We start from the raw sequence: 16,104 nt of genomic DNA, 5'->3' as shown, positions 1-16,104 counted from the left end.
GTTGTACACCTGAAACGAATGCAACATTGTATGCCGACTACACTTTAAAATAAAATGAATAAGCAATTACAATTAAAAGAAAAATGAAGAAAGAATTTCTTTCTCTAGCAGGTTTAAAGAAAAAGACACACAGGTTTCAATGCATAAAAACGTTAAACTTGTACATGACACAAACTTGTGCATGGTGAAGTTGAAGGATAGTAAAGGAGCGGAGAGAGTATTTCCAACATACGTAACACAAATTGCCGTTCAGAATGTACAAAGCACCCCTTCAAATCATAAAAAAAACGACAGAAATCACAGAAGAATTACAACTCAGCGGTCAACGTGCAAATTGTATCAACCTCACTAGTAATGGAGGAAATGCAAGCTGACACCACGTAAGATCGTCTCTAGGCACCCGGTTGTCGAGCAATCAAAAACAATGGTGTGTTAGCATTTTACACGCTGTCATTTAAATGTCGGTTGCTACAGCTCCAAAAATGGAAATACTGTGTGTTATCACAGATTCCATGGTGAAGATGAGGAAACTGAAGCCTCGTGACGTGAAACGTCTTGCCCACAATCACGTACTGTAGCAGCCAGTCTAGAACATTGGCTTCCTTAGTGGCAGGTTAGTTGTGGAGTTAACGGAGATCAGGAAAAAAAGTCCCAGTGACATTCTGCAGTTCATAAAACACCAAGACCTGCCCTTCTACTCCATTTACCACGGTTGGTAATGGTGTCGGTGCTTAATTTTGTATAATGATGAAAATGGAGGATTCAGCTTTGTTTTGATCAGATCTTCCTTTTATTTACATTCACACCATAATATATGCGCATATATTACATGCATATGCATATAATATATGTATATATACGGTGAAATAACTGTATAAATCATTACATAAAAGTATGGCTTAGAATTATATAAAAATATTTTCACTTTTAAGAAAACGCAATTTTAGTGTTTTCTTTTTTTTTTTTAAGTTTTATTTATGTTGAGAGAGAAAGAGCACATAAGTGGGGGGTCGCAGAGACAGGGAGAGAGAGCTATCAGCACAGAGCCCAACATAGGGCTGGAACCTATAAAACCGTGAGATGATGATCTGAGCCAAAACCAAGAGTCAGCCAAAACTCAACCGACTGAGCCACCCAGGTCCCCCGAATTTTAGTGATTTCTTAATAGCTCATCAGATAATAAAACATGTCATCATCATCACTTACTCAGCATATCCCCAACATTGGACACTTGGTCATTTCCCCCTCTTCCTTGCTTTTGCTATCCTAAGCACCATCTTGACAAAGAAGCCTGTGTTAACAATGAGGTCATTCTTCCTTTAGGATAGTCACTGAAAAGTAGAACGTGAATCAAAGAGTGGAAACATTATGAATCTTTTGGTATACATCAGCAGACCCCCTCCCAGAAAGATGATGCCAGTTAGGGCACACATCATCCATGTATGAATATTGCCATTTTTAAAAAATAAATAATGTGATTGCTGAAAAATTCACCGTTTACATTTTGAGTTTGTCAACTACTAATGGGGCTAAACATTTTCACAGGTTTCATTAACTCATTTATATTTCATCTATGAGAATTTTCCATCCACTTCCCCTGTCCACATGGCTGCTGGGCGTTGATGTCTTTTTTGCCTAGACACACTTTAGATATTTAGCATATTCACTTTTGTCCATCATATTTGTGGTAAGTGTTTTCTCCCCGCATTTTGCCTATTTTTACTTTTCTCATTGAAGGACTTTTCTGAAAGATCATCCTATACTTTTTTGATCGGTAGCAAATTCCTCTTCAGTCTCAATGCCACCTTACAGGTCAGGACTCTCATCTTAAATTTTTTTTAACGTTTATTTATTTTTGAGAGAGAGGGACACAGAGAGACAGAGCGTGAGCAGGGGAGGGGCAGAGAGACAGGGAGACACAGAATCTGAAGTGGGTTCCAGGCTCTGAGCTGTCAGCACAGAGCCCGACGCGGGGCTCCAACCCATGAACCGTGAGATCGTGACCTGAGCCAAAGTTGGACCCTTAACCGACTGAGCCACCCGGTGCCCCACGAGCTCTCGTATTAATATTAAATCACCACAAGAGCCACCTAAGGATTTTCTCTTGGCCCCTCTTCCCTCCCAAACCCATCGGGGTTGGCTGGCCAGCACCGGATTCCTCATGCCAAAGCCTGTACTGAGTCATTTTACATATAAAAGGAAACAACTTGTGTGCACATGGTATAAATGAGTTCATGCTGATAAACATGCTTTTGCCTATAGAGAGAATATCTTGTCCAGCCTTGTCCAAAAGAGGAGACAATAACTACTTAATTTCCTCCTGGTACCTCCATTAAGGACTCAAGCCCAGGCTGTTCTCTTCCCAGAGTTATTCTAAGCAGATTTCCAAAAAAAAAAAAAAAAAATCTGTCTCTATTTTCAAACGCACTCATGGGTTGGTCCAAAAGGAGCAACAGTTCACATCAACTCAAATTCGCCCCCGACTTAAAGCCTTTTGTTTCCTGCTCACTTTCGTCTCCAACAGGGTGGGAGCTTTGCTCTCCTCTGAGCTACTCTGTTCTTAAACCAGCATTTTTTGGTCCACGTCTCCTGGAGAGCTAGAGGGGGGCACCCATGCGCCTGTGTTTCCCCACCATCTCTCCTCGCCGTTCTTGAAAATAGCCTATGGTTATCTGTTCGGCCAAATCCCACAGACACGCTGTCTCCTTCAGAGGGTCACCTCTAGGTCACTCTCATGAAAGGAGGGGTTATGTTGAAGTGGATGTGACAGCCAGAGAGCTGGTCTCGAATTGAGATGTGAGTCCCTGGGGTCAACTCACCAGGGTGCCTGCAAGTGTCCAGAGAAGCAGAAAAAGTCCCTTCAAGGACAGCGATGGAGTCGGCAGCAAGGGTCTTTCCAAATGAGTGCCCCTACTCTGCAGCCCGCGAACTGTGCCCTCCCGGAGACAGTGTCTGAACGGGTCATGACCCATTCTTTCACCATGAAAGACACAGACCTGTCCATTTTCCCGAAGAATGTGGGGCTGGGGGTGAGTCTCCTCCAAGTTCACTGCCCTGTCTTCTCTCGTTCCAGACCCTCACAACTTGTGGGGGGTGGTGGGGGGGCGTATCTCACTAATAGATTTGAGTCATGTAACCTTTTGAAAATGCTAATGAGAAAGAGAAGGACCCCAGGAAGCATCAAAGTGCTGACATGACCAGGGATGTGTTTGAACCTGAGCGGGGCGGTGTGGTATGTTTATCAGGCAATTTTCCAAGCACGCTGGGTCTCCTTGAAGATGCAACAAGCACTTGAACCCCTGGGTTTCACGAATCGTGTTGTTTAATGCCAGGATTATTTTAAGTCTCTTTGCTCCACTGTTGGCTGCTGCAACTTTTCCGAGTCTGCTTTTCATTTTTTGGAGGTCGAGCGGCAATGGGGTAAGAAAGTCAAAAGCTAACTTTCCTTTTTTTTTTTTTTTTTAGCTCCTCTTTCCTTTACACACTTTGCTTGTTCTCCGACTCTACTCCTCCCTTGCTCTGACCGTTGCCACTATGTCACAGAATCACAGATGCATAGACTTGAGCATTGAAGAAGGACCTTGGGAACCCTGTGACGTAACCGCCTCATTTTGCAGACATGGAAATTTCAGCTGCGCGAAGAGAAATGACTGGGCTAAGGTCGCGCTTATAGAGAGTGGCAGACCCCCTCCACCACAATGCCCTCACCACCATCCAGTTTACCTACAGACCATTGCACCCCCACCCCACCCCCACGTCTCCTTTGCCCTGCTTTTCCCCAGCACTTTAAAGCCCACGTGACCCGCATACTCTATAACACATCTCATGGGATAGAATCCTTCTCCGGCTTTTCCACAAGCATGAGCAAAAACAAGCTTGCGTTCTGGACAGTCTCCAGAAATCCTCCCACCCTGCGGGTCCTGGCTCGTGTTGGGCCTCCTCCATTATAAGTGGCCCTCGGCGAGGGCAGTGCAGCTCTTCACCAGTTTATTTTCACAGTTAGGCTGAATGAACTTGAAGGATCTCTCATGCATTTTGCACAGAACCCAATTACAAGTTACACCTACTATTTTTGTTGTTTTTTTAAGTTTATTTATTTTGAGAGAGAGAGAGAGCATGCGTGAGTGGGAGGACGCGGAGACAGAGAATCCCAGGCAGGCTCTGCATTGTCAGTGCAGAGCCCAATGTGGGGCTTGAACTCAGGAACCATGAGATCATGACCTGAGCCGAAATCAAGAGTCGGATGCTTACCTGACTGAGCCACCCAGGTGCCCCACAAGTTATACCTACTTTTAAAGCATCCATGGGGCGCCTGGGTGGCGCAGTCGGTTAAGCGTCCGACTTCAGCCAGGTCACGATCTCGCGGTCCGGGAGTTCGAGCCCCGCGTCGGGCTCTGGGCTGATGGCTCAGAGCCTGGAGCCTGTTTCCGATTCTGTGTCTCCCTCTCTCTCTGCCCCTCCCCCGTTCATGCTCTGTCTCTCTCTGTCCCAAAAATAAATAAACGTTGAAAAAAAATTTTTTTAAAGCACCCAGAATATTTTCCCCTCTTCATTCTCCCTTTCAAGGAAGCAAAATATATATGTGCATTTTTTTTTTCACTAATGGCAGAGCAGAGTGGTTCAAATCTTGTAGCTCTGTCATAAAACAGACCAGAGTTCAAACTCTAGTCTTGCCACTTACTAGCTGGGTGATCTTGGGATAAATTATTTTATCTATCGTGCCTCCATTAACTCGTTTACAATGAACTGGTAACAGCAGCACCTACTTTGTTCATTTGTCATGGGAATTTATGAGAAGTCATATGTGTGCTAGAAGATGGCTGTCTACACACACACACACACACACACACACACACACGCACACACGCACACACATACACACACGGTATACAAAACACTTAGGACAGTGCCTGATGTCAATGCTCAGCAAAACTTAATCATTGTTGTCTATACGAAATTTTGAAAAAATTAAGCTTTATTCATATGATTTATACGGAACAGACTAATCTTTATAATAACCTAACTGGTTTATTGAACAGACCCAAATCCATGGGGAATAAACAGGAGATGCCTTTTATTTTCTTCCCTGACCACAGCCTTGAAACACACCCCTTCAGATGCCCCCTCCCTCCCCTTAGCCTTGTAGCTAAGGCTACAGATCCCTTAGCTTTTTTTCTCCTACTTAGGGCAAGTCCAATTTTAATAGCTAGGATTCACTTTCTGATGTCAACATGTGAATGCTCACCCAATCCCAGGCCTCCCCTCCCCCTCCAGCCCAGCCTGGTCCCTGCATCCCCCTGACCCCACCCCGTACCTGCACTTCCTTCCCTTGAGCCCCTCCCTCCAGAACCCAACACTCCCCACTAGGCTGATGCCTCATTACTCCTAACTCCCTTCCTCAGCGAATTCTAGGACTTTGTTTAAATAGGCTCCATGGGGGGGGGGGGGGGGTGAGGGTGAAAGGATGATCCTGGAGACCCTTCACGGCCCCCAGGAGGGGATCCTGGCAGGCTGTCCTCAGAGCCTATTGTCCTCAGTCTTGGGGTGTTAGGCAAAAATCTAAGGCAACAGAAAACATCCCCTTGTTTATTCTGCCACCTGTGTTTTTTCTGGCTCAGCTAAAATGGAATGCTTTTCTCTGAGGGAGAATGCAGCGCCTTCTTGGTAACCCTCTGGACACAGAAACCACGAACCCCTTATTTCCTGTGAAAGACGGCAAGGGAAAGCGTTGAAGAATACCACCCTTTAGCACCGACCATCATTGTCTGAAAGGTTTCTTCCAACCTCATATCAACACAGGCAGAAATCTCTCAACATCTTGCTAATCTGCTGCCGTGACCTCACTGTTCTGTTGTAGTAAGACATGGCTTCAGGACGCCTGAGTGGCTCAGTCAGTTGGGCATCCGACTTCGGCTCAGGTCATGATCTCACAGTCCGTGAGTTCAAGCCCCCCATCAGGCTCTGAGCTGTCAGCGCAGAGCCTGGAGCCTGCTTTAGATTCTGTCTCTCCCTCTCTCTCTGCCCCTCCCCTGCTTGCACTCTGTCTCTTTATCTCTCTCAAAAATAAATAAACGTAGAAAGAAAGAAAGAAAGAAAGAAAGAAAGAAAGAAAGAAAGAGAGAAAGAGAAATGGCTTCATGGTTAAGGATCCCAGCCTTTGACACAGTCCATGTGTGCATGAAGTACAAGAACCATGCTGAGTGCCATCTGAGTGTCTCCCAAACCAAGAGCATCATTCATTCATTCATTCATTCAATACATATTTATTGTTCTCTATGTGCTAATGATTGAGCTGGACAAAGCCCAGGCATGATAGGGCTCATAGAATGCCCGGACAAGAAACTAACACATAAATCTTTACAAAGAATGACAAGGAGATAATCAAGGAGTTGTCACTATAAAGGATAATGTTAAAACCTACTTTACATACGGTTCCAGGAGATGACATTTAAGCTGACAGATAAAGAAGAAATAGAGCCAGCCCAACGAAGAGCAGAAGTGAGGGAATCCAAGGCATAGGTAAAAACACGACCCACAAAGAGCCTGAAGAAGGATAGTGCTTGGTGTGCTTAAAAAAGTGAAGGAAGTCCTGTGTGGCTGGAGTGCAGTGAATCGTATTGAACAGATATGGAGAAGGCTGGGCTGGGCAAGGTCTTAGTAACCAAGATCTTATTCCTCATTAACCAAGGATTTTGTAATGCTCAGTGTTAATGGTAAGCCAGGGCTGGGTTTTGAACGGAGAATGCCTTGTCTTGCTTTTGAATATTGAAGCAGGTTCAATGGCGATCCCTCTCGAAAGGTATGCCCAAGACCTAACCCCCCGAAACCTGTGAATCAGACCTTATTGAGAAAAGGGGGTCTTTCAGATGTCATCAAGCTAAAGCCCTCAAGTTGGGATCATGCTGAATTAAGCAGGTGGCCCTGGATCCAACGACAAGTGTCCTATAGAAGACGGAAGAGAAGACAGAGGCCAAAAGAGGAGTTGCGGCCAGAGATTCAAGTGGTGCAGCCACAAACCAAGAAATTCCTGGAACTACCAGAAGCTTGAAAATGCATGGAAGGAGACTCCTTGGAGCCTTTGGAGGGAGCGTGGCCTTGCCAGCACCCCGGCTTCTGTTGAACCACCTCAGAGTGCATGTGCAAGCAATCCCAAAGCCAAGCACGGGAAGTCAGAACACAGAATTTTTAAAAGATCTTCCCAAAGCTTAATTACATCTCTGTCATCTCCAAACAGGGTCAAGAACTTTCAATCCATCATCTGCCTTACCGCTGGCCAGGTGTGAGATAAGAACACATTCTCTCTTGGAACGCTGACAATAATCAATAACACTACTGTGTGTGTGTGTGTGTGTGTGTGTGTGTGTGTGACCTATACGAGCCTGTGCGTCATAGGTATGTATGTTCCCATACAGCTGGAAGGGACTAGACCACCTTTTTCATTCACTTGGCCCCCAGAGTGGGGTCTCAAAAGGAATGACTCTTTGGGAACGGCAGGAGGTAAATGGACCAGATCAAAAGAAGAAGGGCTTAGGATTGGGCCATACCCAGCAAGAGAGGTGCTTCACGGACCATTAGTCTCCCAGCGTGGTTGCTCTTTGAAGGAATCCCCAAGCCCATGGCATCAGCCTTTTCCTCCTGTTTTATTTCTCTTTCCAGAAGTACTCTCCCTTCCCCCCTCTTCATGCAGTATTCAGTTTGATGGCTGCATTGAAGTCTGCAATGGAAAGAATCCAAGCCAACGAGCTCAGAGCCCTGCACAAAGGAGAGGGTGGAGGAGGGAGAGGGCGGACGAGATGGGGTGGCGGGATGTGTAGGGGCCGATGCCATAGAAACAGGAGGTTTGGGCCCCGACCTTGTTGCCAGAGGCAGATCCCCGTACAGTCCTGCTGCTTCTCAGAGATGGTTTCTGCCTTGGCCAACAGTCATTTCCATCAGCCCTCCATCTCCGGCCCGGGGCTGAATCCCACAGCGCACATAAAAGGCATGCCAGTACTCGAGGATTCCCCATCCTGGAAACGAATCCAAAGCTGTTGCATCCTGTGGCAAAAGCACAGACCGAAAAAATGCTGCCCGGTCACCCCCTCTCATTCTGTTCAGGCCACTGGACACAGCATGTGCCAGCTCCAAATTCACTTTTTGTCCAAAGACTCAATACACCTATTGAGAGGGTGTCCAGGAATGGCCTGTCTGTCCCTTTTTGGCGCCCCCAGGCAGAAAGCCCAGCAGGCTCTGTGTGTGAGCGGAGCCCCAGCCAGCGGAGGACAGGGCCACATGGGGATGCCCCTCATCTGCATTCAGCGCTCTTGCTTTGGGTCCTGGTCCTCCGCCATGAGAGAGTCCGTTTACTGAGATCACCTGTGCCCAGCACTGTGCTGAGTACAGAGAGAAGCGGGATACAGAGAATGGGAATTTGGAGTCACTGTAGGATGTCCAAATAGAAACATCCAGAAGCCCTGTGGGGGCGAAGGATTCCCAGCGCTAAGGACCACCAGCAGGCGTCCTTCTGAAGGGGTCTTCTGTGTACAGCCTGTAGGTAAACTGTCTCTCCAGTACATACAGCTGAGGATTGCCTATTTGCTTGTGTTTGGAGTGAATTCCCCTTTTCAGTGATCTATGCTTCTCACCCCTCCCTTCTCTCTCTCAGTTTTCCATGTCGAAGACATCTTTACTCACAGTCGTATTAACACATACAAACGCTTAAAGCAGACACACATAGGGATTTTCCTTTGGGTACTTTTTTTTTTTTTTTTTTCCAAACATGGGCTCATACAGCCACCTGGGTGGCTCAGTAGGTTAAGCGTTTGACTTTGGCCCAGGTCATGACCTCACAGTTCATGGGTTCGAGCCCCACGTCAGGCTCTGTGCTGACAGCTCGGGGCCTGGAGCCTGCTTCGGATTCTGTGTCTCCCTCTGCCCCTCCCCCGTTCCTGCTCCCTCTCTGTCTCTCAAAAATAAATAAATGCTAAAAAATTTTTTAAAACAACATGGGCTTCTTTCTGCCATTTGTTTTCTTACTTAAGAACACATCATGAACATTGCCCTAGTGAATGGATATACTTCTAACTCATTCTTTTCCATAGATGCATTATATTATATGGCTATGTGCACAGTGGTCCCACTTATCCATGGGGGATACATTCCAGGACCCCCAGTGGGTGCCTGAAACTGTGGAGTATACCAAATTCTATATATACATTGTTTTTTCCTATGCATACATACTTATGATAAAGTTTCATTCATAATTAACAACAATAACTGGTAATAAAGTAGAAAATTGTAACAATATATTGCAACAAAAGCTACATGAACTCGGTCTCTTTCTCTCTCATGATGTCTTATTGTACTGTAAGCACCCTTCTCCTTGTGATGACGTGAGAAGACAAAATGCCTACGTGATGAGATGCAATGAGGTGAATGATGCAGGTGCTGTGACGCGCCATCAGGCTGCTGTTGAACTTCTGACCGAACGTCAGAGAGAGGATTACCCCTTTCTGGACTGCAGTTGACCGTGGGGCCAGAATGAAACCTCAGAAAGCAAAACCATAGGTAAGGGAGGACGGTGTACCTCAACGTATTCAATCATTTCTCTCCTAATGGTCACTGGGTTATTTCCAGTACAAATACTACCACTAGGAACAGGGTTGCTGAAAAGCCCTTCGTGCGCCGGTCAACGTCGAGTCTGGGTTTCTGCAGGGTATCTTCTTAGACGGGGCCTTCCTAAGCCAGTGAAACAGATGTTGCTAGATTGTTTTCAAAAAAGACACTATAGGGGCACCTGGGTGGCTCAGTCGGTTAAGCGTCCGACTTCAGCTCAGGTCATGATCTCGCAGTCTGTGAGTTCGAGCCCCGCGTCGGGCTCTGTGCTGACAGCTCAGAGCCTGGAGCCTGCTTCCGATTCTGTGTCTCCCTCTCTCTCTGACCCTCCCCCGTTCATGCTCTGTCTCTCTCTGTCTCAAAAATAAATAAAACGTTAAAAAAAATTTAAAAAAAAGACACTATAGCGTCTCCCCTTCTCACCCGCTATACGTGAGAATGCCCTTTTCTCCCCGCTTCTGGTCAGCGCTGGGTGTCAGTGCTGCTTCTTAATTTTTGGCAAATAGGTTAGTGGAAAAAAAAATGTTCATTACACCACCACGTCGATTTGCTTTCCTTGGTTAATGGGAAAATCACTCGCCTTTTCACAGATTTATTGGCCATTTGGATTTTCTCATCTGTAAATTACCTATTCATGCCCTCTGTCCGTTTTTCTGTTGAAATGTTAAATTTTTTTATAAGTTAGTGTGAGCACTTATATATTATGGATGTTGACCTTCATTCATATTTTTCACAGCATATAACTGATCATGTGCCTGTTTCTGTCTTGTAAGTTAATGTAACTTAACACATGCTTTTCTTTTACAGCTTTTAAGACTGCTGTCTCGCTTTAAAAGGTCTCTTCCTCACCTGAAGTTACCTAATATTATTGTATATTTTCTTCTAAAAATCTTCATCCTTACATACTGAAATATTTACTCTCTCCTTTTTTAATGTGGATTTTTTTTCTATACGATGTGAGGGAGGGGTACCACTTTCTTTTCTTCTTGATGGATAACAATTTTGCCAGAACCATCTTTTTGTTGCTAAAACTTAATTAGCCTTTGTCTCTATTCTGTTCCACTGCTCTGTTTGTCTTTTCTCGTGCCAATGTTTTGATAACTGTGAGTGATTTGAATTTTTTAAAAATACATTAAGCCTAGTGTCCTCATCCTCTTCTCTGTAACTGTCCTGGGTATACACAGTATGCAATCAGCGTTTCTAAATGGCATTTCTCATCACCTTCTGCCTCTGTTAAGCTGAAGGTAAAGCATCTGCACAGCAGTGCCTCGCTCTCCAGCTGGAAATATACATCATATTTATAGAGTAAGGCATAAAGTCCAGGGTCCCAGAAACAGAGTCCATCATGAAAATTCCTGGGCTGAAAATCATTGATTTTGTAAAATTTTGCATCTTAGTGCCAATATACTCTTCAGTCTTTCTACTTGTTGGAAAAATTAGAGAATGCACAAATGCATGGGGACAAGGTCCACACAGCAAACAGTGTGCCTTGGGGATTCAGCCCAAAGGAAGCGGAGCAGGGCTGGAGGCCAGGCCAGTCCCCTGGCGGAGGTAAGTGTGGGGGACTCTTGCAAAGTGACAATGAATGAGGAAGTCACTGCTGTTTGGGTTCCACCAGTAAGGCCCTCAGAAAGCACCTGTGACAAGCCATTCAACCCGGGCTGTCTCCCCACTTACAAAACAAGGTGGTCACCTAATTTTTCTCGGGACGGATGCAAACTGGAGCATCACGACTGAGAGCACAGGCTCAGGGACAACCCAGAACCGGCTGCAAATTCAAGTTCAGCCACTCTTTGAATGACTTTGTACTCCTTACGTACTCTCTCAGTTTCCTCGTGTTTACATTTAACTGTCTCACAAAGACTTGTGAATTAGATGAGCTAATAGAAAGAAGGCCATTTGCCCAGTGCCCGGCCAGTAGGAAGCACAGAGTAAACGCTGGTTATTACTACTACTGTGGGTGGGTGTGTTTAGGGACACCGCCCCTGCAGGCACTGTCCCGTTCGGCTGGGAGGGGGATGTGAGCCGGTAGGGGGAGGGAATTCCTGGCTTGTACTTCCCTTGTACTAAGAAGTACACCTTAGAAGGGTTATTTATCCATCTAATTGGGATTCTTTGCATCGGTGCCCCAAAAAGAGCCTGAAAGCCATCAGCCTGAATGATCACAAACCTCCCTTCTAAGCTCCAACCTGTCAATGATTTGTCTCCACCGTTCCCAGTTGTCCGTCTGTGATGACGCCCGAAATGTTGACCTGCGCTGTTTTATGGAATAGGTTCGACATAACTCACACGATGACAGCAATTCTGAGTGGACCTGGGATACTGATTCACCACCACACATCCGATTTATGCTCCGCAAATTTACGAGAGGCAGAAATGTCACACACTCCAGTAAAAATAGCAACAGTAACAACTGACACTTATGTGCTTCCAGGTGCTGTTCTAAATACACGAAAACCCGAGAGACAGCAACTCCACGAGGTTGGTAGAATTCGCAGGGCGGGGAGGTGACGCGACTGGTCTCCACCACGCTTCTGTGGAGTAGCAGAACAGGGGCTTGAACTCAGGCAATAGGGCTCCAGAAGCTTCCCTTCTTAGCCCCCTGCCTCTCTCACAGTTTTATTTTTATTTTTTTTTTAACGTTTATTTATTTTTGAGACAGAGAGAAACAGAGCATGAACAGGGGAGGGTCAGAGAGAGAGGGAGACACAGAATCGGAAGCAGGCTCCAGGCTCCGAGCTGTCAGCACAGAGCCCGACGCGGGGCTCGAACTCACGGACCCATGACCTGAGCCGAAGTCGGACGCTCAACCGGCTGAGCCACCCAGGCGCCCCCCTCTCTCACAGTTTTGACCTGGAATCAGGCATTTGCTTCATTGCCACTTGACCCAGAACCTCCGTGTCTGGACCCCAGGTCTCCCATGGGTCCCCGCGGGCTGCAGCCAGCATTATTTTTGCACAGCTTGTCCCATGCATATGTTGCATGTATCGTGAGTTTCTTTTGCTGTTTACTGAGGACCCCCCCAGGTGCCTCGGGTCAGGCACTGTTTAAAGGTGTCACATGCATGGTTGTATCTACTCTCACAACACCCCTGTGAAGCCAGCACTCTTATGATCGCCATCCTTCAGCGAAGAGGCTCAAGGTGCCAATCCAGTGCCCGAGAATTAGGAAGGGGCAGGAGAGGATGCAAGTCTACATCCGCCTAATTCGAAAGACTCTGCTCTGGACCACGACGTACACTCCTCCAACCTGCAAACCTATAGAACAGTCCGACTGCTAATGAGCCAGCTTTCTCACCCAAGGGAGTATCACTGTACCCTCATGTAGCATCCAAGCGAAAAACCTTGGACCACCGGGCGCCTACTGTCTCCGGGTCACGCAGCTAATATGCCACCAAACCCCAGCTCCTCTTCCTCTCTTACCACAAACTAAAGCTTTGGGCTCAGAGCCGGGCTCTCAGAGCTCAGAGCTTTTGACCCTGTGCAGTCAAAAGCTACCCCTCCGTGTAGTCACGTGAGAAATGCTTTTTGATGACAACTGTGCTGTGTGACCAGGTAATATTATTTCCCTGGTAGCTGCTTAGGAAAATGCATGCTACCATGTTTTCACGGGAATGACTTCCAGAAAGCATTCTTTTTTTCTTTTCCCGAGGAGTGAATCCAGAGCATAAATTCTTACCCTGAATGAGACATTAACCCACAATCTGGATTTCCTCAATGTTTACCTGGTTAAGACAGTATTTTTGCAAAAACTGCCCCACTACTGATTCATTCAAGAATGTTATCCTTCTCAAATAGTAAGTATTGATCAGTTAATTCTTTAGATGTGCTCAATCATGATAGCATAAACATGAATAAAATGGCTTTCACATCTTTTGTCGCTAAATGTTTGTGCTTTTTCTTTCTGCTAACATGAAGTCTCGCATGAAAATGCAAAGGCAAATATTTAAAAGTTCCTGTCGGAAATGCAGTAAATGGCTTTGCAATGAGAACTTTAACCAACTGAAGTTTATACACAAGAAAATCCATATTTTCCTGTCCAAAAGTTTGACTATTCTCAACAAATCCTTATTCTTCCTCCCCACTTCATTCTTGAGTTCTCAGGCAACATTTAAAATGTAAAATTAAATTGTAACTTTAGTTTATTATACTCAGTAAATTAAACTCACTAGTCTGAGCTTAATATATGAGGAAATTGTTTCTTTAAGTTAAAAAAATTTAAATTTTTAAAGGTGGAAAATAAAAGCATATGTTTGTATTTCTTTATCACTGCACCAAGAAACTCTCTAAATACACTTCAAAAACTAATCTGCAAAGCTAACTATAGCGAGTAGAATGGAAAACTCAGTCAATGTGGGGAGAGGAATGGGTGAGGGTTTCCACTGAATTCTTGATAATATTTGATTATCAAACTATACACACATATAATCAAAAAATTAATTAAAAATGCCAAATCAAGTTGTTTCTCTACTTTATACCCATGCTGATTTTTCCTGCTCTGGGTCTGAAACACACACACACACACACAAAAATAACTCAGTGCTCCTGGCATAAGTCCCAATTTTATATAATATGTCATTTTTGGAAATAGAGTTGAAACAGAAGAGGAATCTATTATTGCTCTGATATGAAAATTTGCCAGTCACATGTTATTTTTTTCATAGACTATTTGTCTAGGTAAAATATATTACAGCTAGATAAATATTTCCTCAATGGCAGCAATGTCTTCAGAGTCACCTAGAAAGTAATCAGTCCTTGCCTGTTAAACTACAGCTAAATCATGAGTGATGATTAATTTTATGTGTCAACTTGGCTGGGCCACAGTGCCCAGATAGTTGGTCCAATATTGCTCTGGATGTTTCTGTGTTTGGATGAGATTTACATTTAGATCAGTGGGCTTTGAGTAAAGCAGATTGCCCTCCATAATAATGGTGGGCCTCATCCAATCAGTGGAAGTCCTGTCTGGAACAAAAGACTAAACTCCCTCAAACAGAAGCTAAGTCGGCCAGCAGACTGCCTTTGGACACGAACTGCAACTCTTTCCTGGGTCTCCAGCCCGCTGGCCTCCCCCATCAGATTTCAGACTTACCAAGCCTCCACAATCACAACAGCCAACTCCTTAAAATCTCTCTCTCTCTCTCTCTCAATCACTCTCCCTCTCCATTTCTCTCTCCTTCTTTCCCCCTCTCTTTCTCCCTCTCTCTCTATCCTCTTGGTGCTGCTTCTCTGGAGAACCTTGACTAATACATCATACAATGGAATACAGTCATTCAACAAACTACGGTTTGTGATTCAGTGCCAGTCATGTGCCTGCCAGGTGCCGTGTTAGTGTTGGCGACGCAAAGGTGATGAATACAGGGCCCCTGCCATCAAGGAGCCCCCGAGTGGAGGGACAGGTAAGACAGCGGCAGAGTGAAGTCCTGTAGGTGCAACCCTCTTAGCGATAGGGACCCTAAGAAGGAATGATCAGGTTAGGGGGGATGGAGTGAGGGGACTTGGAGAACAAAAGGACAAGCTGAATGAATCTGCTTTTGCTCCTTTTTGGCGGAAAGGAGTGGACAGCAACGGTCCCCAATGCCCCAACCCCTGCCTAGTCACCTGCGCTCACCTACCCTGTGTTGTGCCTATGACCTGACGGTCACACGAGAGAACCGCATACGATGACAGTCGGACCCATCTGCTGGGCTTGGAATTCATCAGGTAAGTAAATCACACCCCTTTTCTTTTACTTTCAAAGTTAGAAAAAAACAAAAAAAAAATGTGGTAATAGTCATGTCCTTATATTTCTGGAATTCCAGCTCATAATATAGTGATGCAATATTTATAAAGCTCATTTATCAGATATATACATTTAGAAATTGTCACTAAAGCAATTCATTAATTTTTGAACAGAGACAAATGGCATACTTATTCATTATTCATTCATTTATTTACTTTATTAAAGTTTTAAAACGAAAGAAGAAAACTAGCTACCACTTTCCCTTTGTCATGATGCTCTTATAAATCTACAGGCCATGCAGGCAGGGCGTAAAATACACACGTGGCATGTGCTTTCATAGATTATCCATTGAGACATCTTGTATTTTGGGAAGAAATGCACGAGAATGTACACCCATCTCTACGCTTCACGAGACAATTTTGCCTAAAAATGTTTCTTCAGTATCCAACGCTACAATGTTTCTCCAAATCAAGGTCAGATTTATTGCCAGAGCTAGGATTTGCCTCAGAGTAAGAAAGTGGAAAGATCTAAAATGAATGAAGGCAGACATTGTTAAAATGGGGTTTTTTCGGGCAACAGCAGCAAAAATCAACATTTGGAAAACAGAAAGCGCGAGCTGTATGATAGCAGGTTTGATGCTAAATTGACAGGATGTTGACTCTGCCCAGCACATAAAGTCAATGTGAATAAAATTCTCCCTGAGCTGCCCTCTGAGAGCCATAGGTGGCACAGGGCCGGGAGAATACACAGCAGCCCCAACCAAGCCTTCCAAGAGGTGTGAAATAAATCATC

Source organism: Puma concolor, chromosome B2 (genome assembly GCF_028749965.1).
Source record: "Puma concolor isolate L17-30 chromosome B2, mPumCon1.1.hap2, whole genome shotgun sequence".
Taxonomy (NCBI): domain Eukaryota; kingdom Metazoa; phylum Chordata; class Mammalia; order Carnivora; family Felidae; genus Puma; species Puma concolor.
The sequence above is the reverse complement of the archived record's forward strand: the minus strand, read 5'-3'. Positions refer to the sequence as shown.